Source organism: Vicugna pacos, unplaced genomic scaffold (genome assembly GCF_048564905.1).
Source record: "Vicugna pacos unplaced genomic scaffold, VicPac4 scaffold_192, whole genome shotgun sequence".
Lineage (NCBI taxonomy): Eukaryota > Metazoa > Chordata > Mammalia > Artiodactyla > Camelidae > Vicugna > Vicugna pacos.
The window spans coordinates 1,294,982-1,305,908 of NW_027328871.1; positions in this window are offsets into that span (position 1 = coordinate 1,294,982).

The following is a 10,927-nucleotide window of genomic DNA, read 5'->3' on the forward strand; positions in this document are numbered from 1 at the left end:
ACTTAATAATCTTATGGTTACTGCTAAAAGGGGCTTGGAGAGGATATATTTGGGAGTTGTAGAGTTATAAATGTTATCCACTATATATAAAAATAGATGTTTTCAAAATTTCATTTGTATCACACAGGGCAGTATGTTAAATATTGTGAAGTTAAGTTTAATAAGCACACAAATATATGCATGAAGTGGGACACATTGCTAAACACCACAGATTGACACATTGTAAATGGCAGTACTTCAATGATAAGTAAATGAATAAATACGTAAATAATTAAGTAAATAAATAAATAAATAAATAAATAGTATTTAATAATAAAAGAAATACAAAGATTCACAGTACTTAACTTTACACATCAAGAATCTAGGAGAAAACAGAATGAAGAAGAAAATTGAATGAATGAGAGTAAGGCAAATAAGAAGGGAAACAATTTAAAAGATAAAAAAAAACGAAGCCCGTTTATTTTAAACATAAATTGGAACAACATTTAGGTTGGCTAAGAAAATAAAAACTCAAATAAAATTAGATATAAAAGAGAAGATATTACAACTGATGTTATAGAGATGCATAGCATCATAAGAAATTAACAATACCCAACAATTTGGAATGACCTAGAACTAAAGATAAATTCCCAGAAATATATGTCTTCACATACTGAATCAAGAAGAAATTAGAAAGTTAAATAGAGCACAAGTGTGTATGAGTATATTAGTAATCCATACCTCCCAAGCCAGAAAATATTTACAAGATGAATTTGCTGGTGAAATCTGTGATATATTTGAAGAACCTTTCTCACCAATACTTCCCCAAACCATCTAAGAATTTGAAGGGGGTGAAAGAATCCAAACTTGTTTTATGATTCCAGCTTTATTTGCATAACAATGCTAGAAAGGACATTATATGCAAAATATAGATTATTATCCCTGATGTACATATGTGCCAAAATTTTCAACAAAACAGAAGGAAAATGAATTCAACAACACATTTAACTTATCATACACATACATGATTTAAGGGATTTATCCCTGGGTTTAAGGATACTTCAAAATATTCAAATCAATAAAGGTGACATGCCTCACTAATAGAATGAGAAATAAAACTCACATAACCATCTCAATAGGTGTGGAAAGAGCATTGTATTAATGCAACATCCTTTTAAGATACTCCCAACAAATTAAATTAACCCTTTCAGTGGCACGGTATAATATACACACAAACACTTTGTGGAGAGAAGCGAAGCAGTTCTGTGTTTATTGATTCTAAGAAAAAGGGTTTATATAGGACATGCACAATGCTTCACATATCATCTAAGTTTTAACAATGATAATAATCTTAAGCTATTTATGTCCCCATACTCCTGCAGTAAGCACAGGATGTTAAATGATGAAGGATTGTTTTAAAGTTCACCACGGATCTTCATTAAGTAGGCCATCTCTTATCCAGGCAGCTGTGCCTGTCTTAGATTGTCCTCCTCTGAAGATCTTACCCAGCATAGGCTCTCCAGCCATCCATACTGGATACATTGATTATGCCATTTCTTATCCAGCCTGGATATGAGACATTCCTCACTACTTGTTTATCAGTTCAGCCCATGGGCTTATACTCTAGAGCCTTCAGACAGGGGCCTACAAACACAATATTCCTTGACAGAAAAATGAATGAAGAAAATTGATGTATATATGCAATGGAATCAACACTTTGCATTCCTATCAAGAGTTTCCACGGCGTTCCCTTTTCTCCTCAATCTCACCAACATATATTTCTTTTCTTTTTGATGAGAGCCTTCTGAGAAATGTGAGGTCTTGTCTCATTTTTGGCTTATGACTTTCCTAATAATTTATAACTCTGAACACATTATCATGTGTCATATAGCCAAGAGTATGCTTTCTACAGAAAATTGATTCAGATCAATCTATTCAGTTCCTATGGACATTTTTTTAAATTGTATTGTTTGGTCTTTTTTGTTGTGGTTGTGTATGACTTTGCCATATATTTTGGATATTAACACTTGATTGTAAAATATCACTTGCAAATATATTCTCCCATTGTGTTGGTTGACTTTTTATTTTATTGATCATTTCTTCTGCAGTGTAAATCTGTTTAGACTGATACAATCATCTTTTGTTAGTTTTGCTTCTGCTTCCCTTGCCAGTGAGAAGAATCAAATGAAGTCAAGTGTACTTCTTATGTTTTACCCTAGTATTCTTTGTTTTCAGGTTTTATTTTTTATATGCCCAGGAGTGGGTTTGCTGGGTCAAATGATAGATCTATCTTTATTATTTAAAGGAAATTCCATACTGTTTCCAAAGTGGTTGCAACAATTTTCATTCCCATCAACAGCGTTGGAGAGTCCCTTTTTCTCTACAACCTCCAAAGTCTTTATTATTTGTAGACATTTTGATGAAAACCCTTCTCAATAGTGTGAGATAAAACATTTTATTTTTGTCTTGCCTTTCTATAATGATTAGCAATGTGAGCATGCTTTTATATTCCTGTTTATCATCTGTGTGTCTTTTTTAGAGAATTGTCTTCTGCTCATTTTCTGGTTGAGTTGTTTGTAGATTTTTGAAATGGAGTTGTATGAACGATTTGTGTATTTCAGAAATTAGCCTTTTGTTGATTGCACAGTTTCCTTATGTTTTCTCCCATTTGGATGTTCATCTTTTCATTCTGATTATTTTGCTGTGTAGAAGCTTTTAAGTTTAATTAGGACCTATTTGATTATTTTGCTTTTATTGTTTTCAGCTTGGGAGAGTGACATAGGAAAATTTTTCTACAATTTATCTATTGTTTTGCCTATGTTAGTTTCCAGGAGTTTTATTGTGTTATGTATTAGATTCAGATATTTAAAATATTTTGAGTTTATATTTGTACAGTGTGAGAGAGTATTCTAATTTCATTGATTTACATGCAGATATCTAGCTTTCTCAACATCTCTTGCTGAAGGTTGTCTTTTAGGCATTGTATATTTTTGTTTCCTTTGTCATAGTTTAGTTGACCATAGGTGTGATGTTTTATTTCTGCCTCTGCATTCTGTTCCAGTGATATAGATGTTTGTTTTCCAGTATTGTGCTGTTTTGATTACTGTAATTTTGTATTATAGTCTGAGATCTGGGAGGGTTATGGGTTATGCCTCCAACATTGTTCTTTTACCTGATTGTTTCTTTTGCAGTTCTAGTTCTTTTGCTGTTCCATACAAATCATAGGACTGTTTTTATTTCTGTGGAAAATATGATGTAGTTCGATCTGAATCACTTTATATCTGTAGACATATTTTGTAGTATGTATAGTTTAACAATATTAATTGCTCTAAACTAAGACCTTGAGATTTCTTTCCATTTCTTTGCATCATCTTCAAATTTATTTATCAGTGTCCTTTTGATTTTATTATCTTTGTTTTTTCCTAGGTTTTTCATTTTTTGATCTGATTTCATATGGATTTTTTAAAATTATGGAATATTTCATTTTTAGTGTAAAGAAATGTGACAGTTTTTGTTTATTAATCATGAATCAGGCAACTTTGTTAAATGCCTTTATTAGTTTTAGTTGTTCTGGTGTGGAGAATATTTAGCGTTCTCTATATAGATTATTATCTCAATCTAAATTAATAACAGATTTACTTCATTCAATCCAACTTGAATAAATTTTTTTCTATTCCGATTGCTGTTGCTAGGACATCCCATACTGTGTTTAATAGAAATGGTGAGAGTGGGTATCCTTGTCGTATTCCTTAATTTGGCTTTCAGTTTTTAACTTTTGCATATTATGTTGTATATATTTCTGTAATAAATGACTTTAGATATTTTGAGATATATTTCCAGAATCTTTCTTTGGTAAGAGGTTTCTATTGTTGTTGTTGCTGTTGTTGTTCTTGTGTTGTTGTTGTCACTGTTCTAATTAATAAATGTTGAATTATGTGAAATGCTTTTGATGGGTTTATTGGGATAACCACGTCGTTTTCTCTTTTACCTTTGTTAATGTGGTTTATCAAACTGATTGATTTGTGTATGTTGAACCTCTCTTGTGACCCTGCAAATAATCCAAGTTGATCATGGTGTATGATTCATTTTTGGTTTTGCTGGCTTTAGTTTGCTAATAATATTTTGTAGAATATTTGCATTTAAATCAATCAAATATATTTGCTAGAAGTTGTCTTTGCCCATACTTTGTTTTTGACTTTGCTATCAGTGTGATGAAATCTTTATAGAATTAATTTGAGAGTTTCCCACACCTTCACAATTTTTGAATAGTCTGAAGAGTATAAGTTCTGCTTTGCATTTTTGTACATTGCTCCACGGGAGCTGTTTATATCTGCACTTCTATTCAACAATTTTTTTAAATGCAGATTCTATCTTTCTTCTAGAAACAGTTTGTTCAAATTATTTGTTTCTCCTTATATCTGCCTCTTTCTAGACATTTGTCTATTTCTTCTAATTTGTCCATTTTATTGGCAAATATGTGTTAACAAAATGAACACTTTTTTGTATAACTGAGGTAACAATTGTTATTTCTCTTATTTATTTCTGACTTTATTTCTTTGAAGCATCTCTCTTTCCTTCATGATGCACCTGGCTAGAGGTTTTCTGATTTTGCTTATCTTAAAAATAAAACATAAAACAAAATCTTCTGTTTTACTACAATTTTGAAGAATTATTTTCCTCTATAATTTATATTTGCACCTGTAATATTTAGGATCATGTTTTTTTCTTTTTTTTTACTTTTTTTATTGGTTAACAGTCATTTTACAAAGTTGTCTCCAATTCCATCGTAGAGCACAAATTTTCAGTTAAAATGAACTTATATACATTTGTTGTCTCATTTTTTCTTCTGTGAGCTGCCGTCAGATCTTTTATACATTTCCCTGTCCTGTACAGTACAATCCTGTCTATCTATTCTACAATTTTGACCTCCCAGTCTATCTCTCCCCGCCCTCTGCCCCCTTGGCAACCAAAATATTGTATTCTATGTCTGTGAGTCTATTTCTGTTTTGAAATTGTGCTGTTTGTTTTTGTTTCATTTTGTTTTTACATTCCAATAATGAGCCATCTCATATGGTATTTTTCTTTCTCTTTCTGGCTTACTTCACTTAGACTGATTTTCTCCTGGACCATCCATGTTGCTGAAAATTGCGTTAGGTTGTTGTTTTATATGGCTGACTAGTATTCATTTGTATAAATGTTCAACATCTTTTTCCAGTCAAATGTCGCTGTACATTTAGTCTGTTTCCATGTCTTGGCTATTGCAAATAGTGCTGGCTATGAACATTGGGGTTCAAGTGTCATCTTGAAATAGGGTTCCTTCTGGATTTAAGCCCAGGAGCGGGATTCCTGGGTCATATGGAAAGTCTATTCCTAGGCTTTTGTAGAATCTCCATTCTGTTTTCCACAGTGGCTGTCCCAAACTGCATTGCCACCAGAAGTGAAGGACGGTTCCCTTTTCTCCACAGCCTCTCCAGCATTTGTCATTTGTGGATTTTTGAATGATGGCCATTCTGTCTAGTGTAAGTTGAAAGCTCACTGTAGTTTTGATTTGTATTTCTCTGATAATCAGTGATATTGAGCATTTCCTGATGTGCCTTTTGATCATTTGTATGTCTTCCTTGGAGAATCGTTTGTTTAGGTTTTCTGCCCATTTTTGGATGGCGTTGTTTATTTTTTTCTTTTACAGTAGGATGAGCTGCTTATATACTCTGAAGATTAAGCCTTTGTCGGTTTCATATGCAAACTATTTTCCCATTCCATAGGTTGTCTTTTGTTTTACTTCTGGTTTCTGTACTGTGCAGAAGCTTGTAAGTTTCATTAGGTCTCATTTGTTTATTCTTGTTTTTATTTCTTCTACAAGAAGATTTTCGAGACGTATGTCAGAAAACGTTTTGCCTATGTTTTTCTCAAGGAGGTTTTTATACCTTGTCTTATGTTTAAGTCTTTGATCCATTCTGATTTTATTTTTGTGTATGGTGTTCTAGCTTCATTGGGAGTGTTCTAGCTTCATTGATTAACATGCTGCTGTCCAGTTTTCCCAACAACATTTTCTGAATGGACTGTCTCAATTCCATTGTATTTTCTCGCATCCTATGTTGAAGATTAAATGACCAAAAGTTTGTGGGTTCATTTATGGGTTCTCTATTCTGTTCCATTGGCCTATATGTCTGTTTTCCTACAGAAACATTGCTTTCATGTTGACTATACCTCTATAGTATTATCTGAATCATTAGCGTAAAGATATGCCAGATTTTTGAACCTAAATCTTGTAACCTGCTACCTTTGTGAATTCTTCGATCAGCTGCAGTAGTTTTTATCTGGATCTTGTAGGGTTTTCTATATATAGTAACATATTATCTGCATATAGTGAGACTTTTACCTCTTCCTTGCGAATTTGCGTCCCTTTTAATTGTCTCTCTTGTTTGGTTGCTGTGGCTAGGACTTCCAAGATTATATTGTGTTAGAGTGGTGATAGTGTGCACCCTTGCCTTGTCCCAGATTTTAGTTGGAAAATTTTGACTTTCTCACCATTGTGTTCTATGTTGGATGTAAGTTTGTTTTCTATAGCTTTCATGATTCTGAAATATGTTCCTTCTATGCCCACTTTGGTGAGATTTTTTTTATCATACTTGCGTGTTGAATTTTATCAAATGGTTTTGCTGCATCTATTGAGATGGTCATGTGGTTTTGGTTCTTTCTCTTGTTGATGTGCTGCATTTCACTGATTGATTTGTGTATGTTGAACCACCCCTGTGTCCCTGGCATTATCCCCAGTTGATCATGATGTATAATCTTTTATCTGTGTTGTTGTATTCTATTTGCTACTATTTTCGTGAGGATTTTGGTGCCTGTGTTCATAAGTGATATTGGCCTATAATCTTCTTTTTTGGTAGTGTGTTTGCCTGGTTGTGGTATCAGGGAGATTGTGGCTTCATAGAATGACTTTGGGAATATTCCTTCCTTTTCAATCTTCTGGAAGAGTTTGAGAAGGACTGATATGAGTTTTTCTTTATATGTTTTGTAAAATTCCTCAGTGAATCTGTGCGATCCTGGATTGCTATTTGTAGGGAGGTTTTACATTACTATTTTGATTTCATTTCTAGTGCTCTGCTTGTTCAAAGGTTCAGTTTCTTCTTGTTTCAGTCTTGGTGGGCAGTATGTTTCCATGAAACTTTCCCATCTCCTCTAGGTTATACAGTTTTTTCAATACATTTTTCATTATATTTTCAAATGATATTCTGTATTTCTTTTTTATTTGTTGTTATTTCTCCGTTCTCCTTCCTTATTTTGCTAATTTTTGCTCTCTCTCTTTTCTTTTATTGGAGTTTTGACAGATGTTTGTTGATTTTACTTATTTTTTCAAAAAACTAGTTTTTGCATTCATTGCGTATTCCCTACGGTGATTTTAATCTCTATTTTACTTATTTCTTCCCCAATATTTATGATTTCCTTCCTTCTGCTGCCTTTTGGGGTTTTTTGTTCTTCTTTTTCTAGTGCATTCTGCTGGTGGGTTAAATTGTTTATTTGTGATTGTTCTTTTTTGAGGAAGGCCTGTATCACTATAAACTCCCCTCTCAACACTGCTTTTGCTGTGTCCCCTAAATGTTGTGTGGTTTTGCTTTCATTTTCTTTAATCTCAAGGTACTTTTTCATTTCAGCTTTTATTTCTTCATTGAACCATTGGTTTTATAATAAAATAGTGTTTAATCTCCATGTTTTCCTTTTGTTATCATTTGTTTCTCTGTTGTTGATTTATAGCTACATGGCATTGTGTTTGGTAAAGATGGTTGAGGTAATTACTATCTTTTTAAAATTGCTGAAGTTTCTTTTGTGCCCAAGTACATCATGAATCCTGGAAAATATTCCACGTGAACTTCAAAAGAATGTTTATCCTATTTTGGGGGGTGCAATGCTCTGAAGATATGCACCAAGTTTATTATTTTTATTGTATTATTTAACTTCTCTGTTGCCTAATTTATTTTCTGTCTCGATGATCTGTCCAGTGATGTTAATGCAGTGTTGAAATCTCCAAATATAAATCCCCCTTTATATCAGTTAGTAATTATTTTATGTACTGAGGTGCTCCTGTATTTGGTGCGTATGTATTAACGAGTGTGCTATCCTCATATTTTATCACTCCTTCAGTCACTATATAATGTCCTTCTTTATCTTACTTTATGGCCTTTGTGTTAAAGACTATTTTGTCTGCAATCAGTACTGCAACACCTGCTTTTTTGGCTTTTCCATTTGTTTGGAATATCCTTTTCCATCCTTTCACTCTCAATCTATTTGTGTGCTTCTCTCTGAAGTGGGTCTCTTGTATGCAGCATATTGAAAGTTCTTGCTTTATTATCCAGCATGCAACTCTATGAATTTCGACTGGAGCATTTAGTCCTTTAACATTTACATTATTTGATGATAGGTTTGAGTTTATTGCCATTTTAACCTTAATTTCCATTTAATTTAGTATTTCCTCTTTGTTCCTTTCATCTTCCTTTTATGGTTTTGTAATTTTCCTTTGTATTATCATGAATTTTATTCAGTTTTAGTGACTCCCTGGTAAGTTTTTGTCTTCTTGTCACCCTTTTTTATGTCTTATAGACCTTTATTATAACTGCTTTTATTAAAATGATAGTAACCGAGAACTAAAATTTTGAAAGGAAAGACCAAAAAAAAAATTCTCTATTTTCCTGCCACACTCTCCCACTCTCAATGATTTGTATGTCTTGTTTAAAAATTTTGTGTTTATTTTGTTTGTAATTCATGAATTATCACCTTTCCAGCTGTGAGCTTCACATTTCTGTAGCATCCTGCTTCTTTTCTTTACAGGGAACACATTTCAATATTTCTGTTAGCAATGGTCTAGAGTTGTTAAACTCTTGAATCTTTTTCTTGTCTGTGAAATTATTAATGTCTCTTTCTACCATAAAGGGTAGACATGCTGGTCAAAGTATCCTACAGTATATCATTTTTTTCATTCAGTACTTTGAATATATCTTGCCACTCCCTTCTGACCTGTAGTATTTCTGTAGTGAAATCAGCTGGGAGCCTTATGGTGATTCCATTGTAACTCACTCTTTGCTCTACTCTTATTACTTTAGGATCATTTCTTTATCCCTGACTCTGGCCATCATAATTATATGTCTTTGTGTGGGTGTATTTGGGTTCTTCTTGTTTGGAACACACTGAACGTCCTGTACTTGTATATCTGATTCCTTCTTTAAGTTTGGGAAGTTCTCAGTCATGAATTCTTCAAACATCTTTTCAATCCCCTTTGATCTTTCCTCCCTTTCTGGGGCTTCTATCAAGCCAACATTGGCATGCTTTCTATTATCCCATAAGTCCCTTATGCTTTTTTCATTTGTTTCTCATTGTTTCTCTTGTAGCTCTTCTGATTGGGTGCTTTCTATTGTACTGTCTTCTAAGTCACTAATTCATTTCTCTGTGTTATCTAGTCAGATTTGCGATGCCTTTAGATCATTCCTCATCTCAGTTAATGTGTTTACCTATTCTTCTCTGCTCTTCTGTATATCTTCCATTTCATTTTTGACATATTTTATATCTCTAAACACTATCTCTTTTATTTCATTCAGTACTTTGATCACTCCTTTTTTGAAATCTAGATCTATTTGGATATCATTGTCTATTTCACTGATCATTCTTTCAGGGGATTTCTCTTGTTGTTTTAATTGGGAATGGTTTCTCTGCTTCTTCAGCTTGCTCCTACCTCTCTGGCATTTTGGTTTTTGGAGTTTCAGTTATCTACTCTGGTCATAAAGGAGTTTATCTACCTAATGCCTATGTAGCAGTACAACTTACAAAAGAGAAAAGAGAGAGAGAGAGAAAGAACTATAAGAAGGGAGAAATAAAGGTTTGAAGACATTGTATAATGAGTAATATTAAAGCAAGTTGAAACAGAGTTTTGAAAAATAATAATAATAAAATATTTTCAAAAATTTCAAAGGGATTAAAGTGGGGGTATATATAATTGCAGATGATGTAGAAGTTAGGAGGGTAATTGAAAATGGAACCGGAAAAACAGATTAAAACAAGGGGGTGGTCAGTGTCCTCCTGGAGACTCTGTACTTTTAATGTGAAATCTTTCTGTATTCATCCTGATTTGGAAGCTCATCTTGCTCTTTCCAGAGGCCCTCCATTGGAGACCTTATCTGTGCTGCTCCCAGGGCATGTCGGTAAGCAGTTCGCTCCTACACCCAACACTGGGTCAGGTGCAGCTCTCTTTTCTCTGGGCTGGCTTGTCACTGTCCTGCACGATGCTGCAGTCAGATGTTGCAGACTGACCACGCAGGATTGGGCATCATGTCCTCTAAACACCATGGCCAGGGGCTGCATTCCAGCCCAAAATATGTGGGCCACCATCCCCCTCAGTGGGCCAATCACTCAACTGCTCTGTGCCACTGTACGCTCTGCCTCGTTTATGCACACTGGAAGTGGGGTCAGGGAAGTATGAAGAACTGCCCTGTCCCTGGTAGGAGCCAAAATCCAACTCCTTATTTGTCTTGGCAGACAAGTTCCCTGAGGAACCATTACAGTAGGATCCTATCTGCCTCAGGATGTAGACAAGTCTCCGTGTGGCCCTTGAGGTTTCTAAGTCCTTAGGTGTAGATGCAGTTTTTGCCATGACTGCCACCTGAGTGCAAAGCACCAGAGGGTATGGTGGCTGTGTCTGAGCCCCAGCTCTCTTTACCTAGAAAATATGTGGATTTTCAGAGATGGGGAATGCACCCTTCCACCCACAGGGCACATCTGGGCTGTTGTTTTATGGAGGGCCCAGGTTGTTCTGCCCTGTGCACCCACAGCCATGTCACAAAGCCCACTCCATTTCCCTGGGATGCCGCATCGCAGCCATCCCCATCTACCAACCAGTTCGGACAGCGTGGCCCTGCCCCCAGCTTCCAGGCTGCATCATTTGCTAGGATTCACAGGG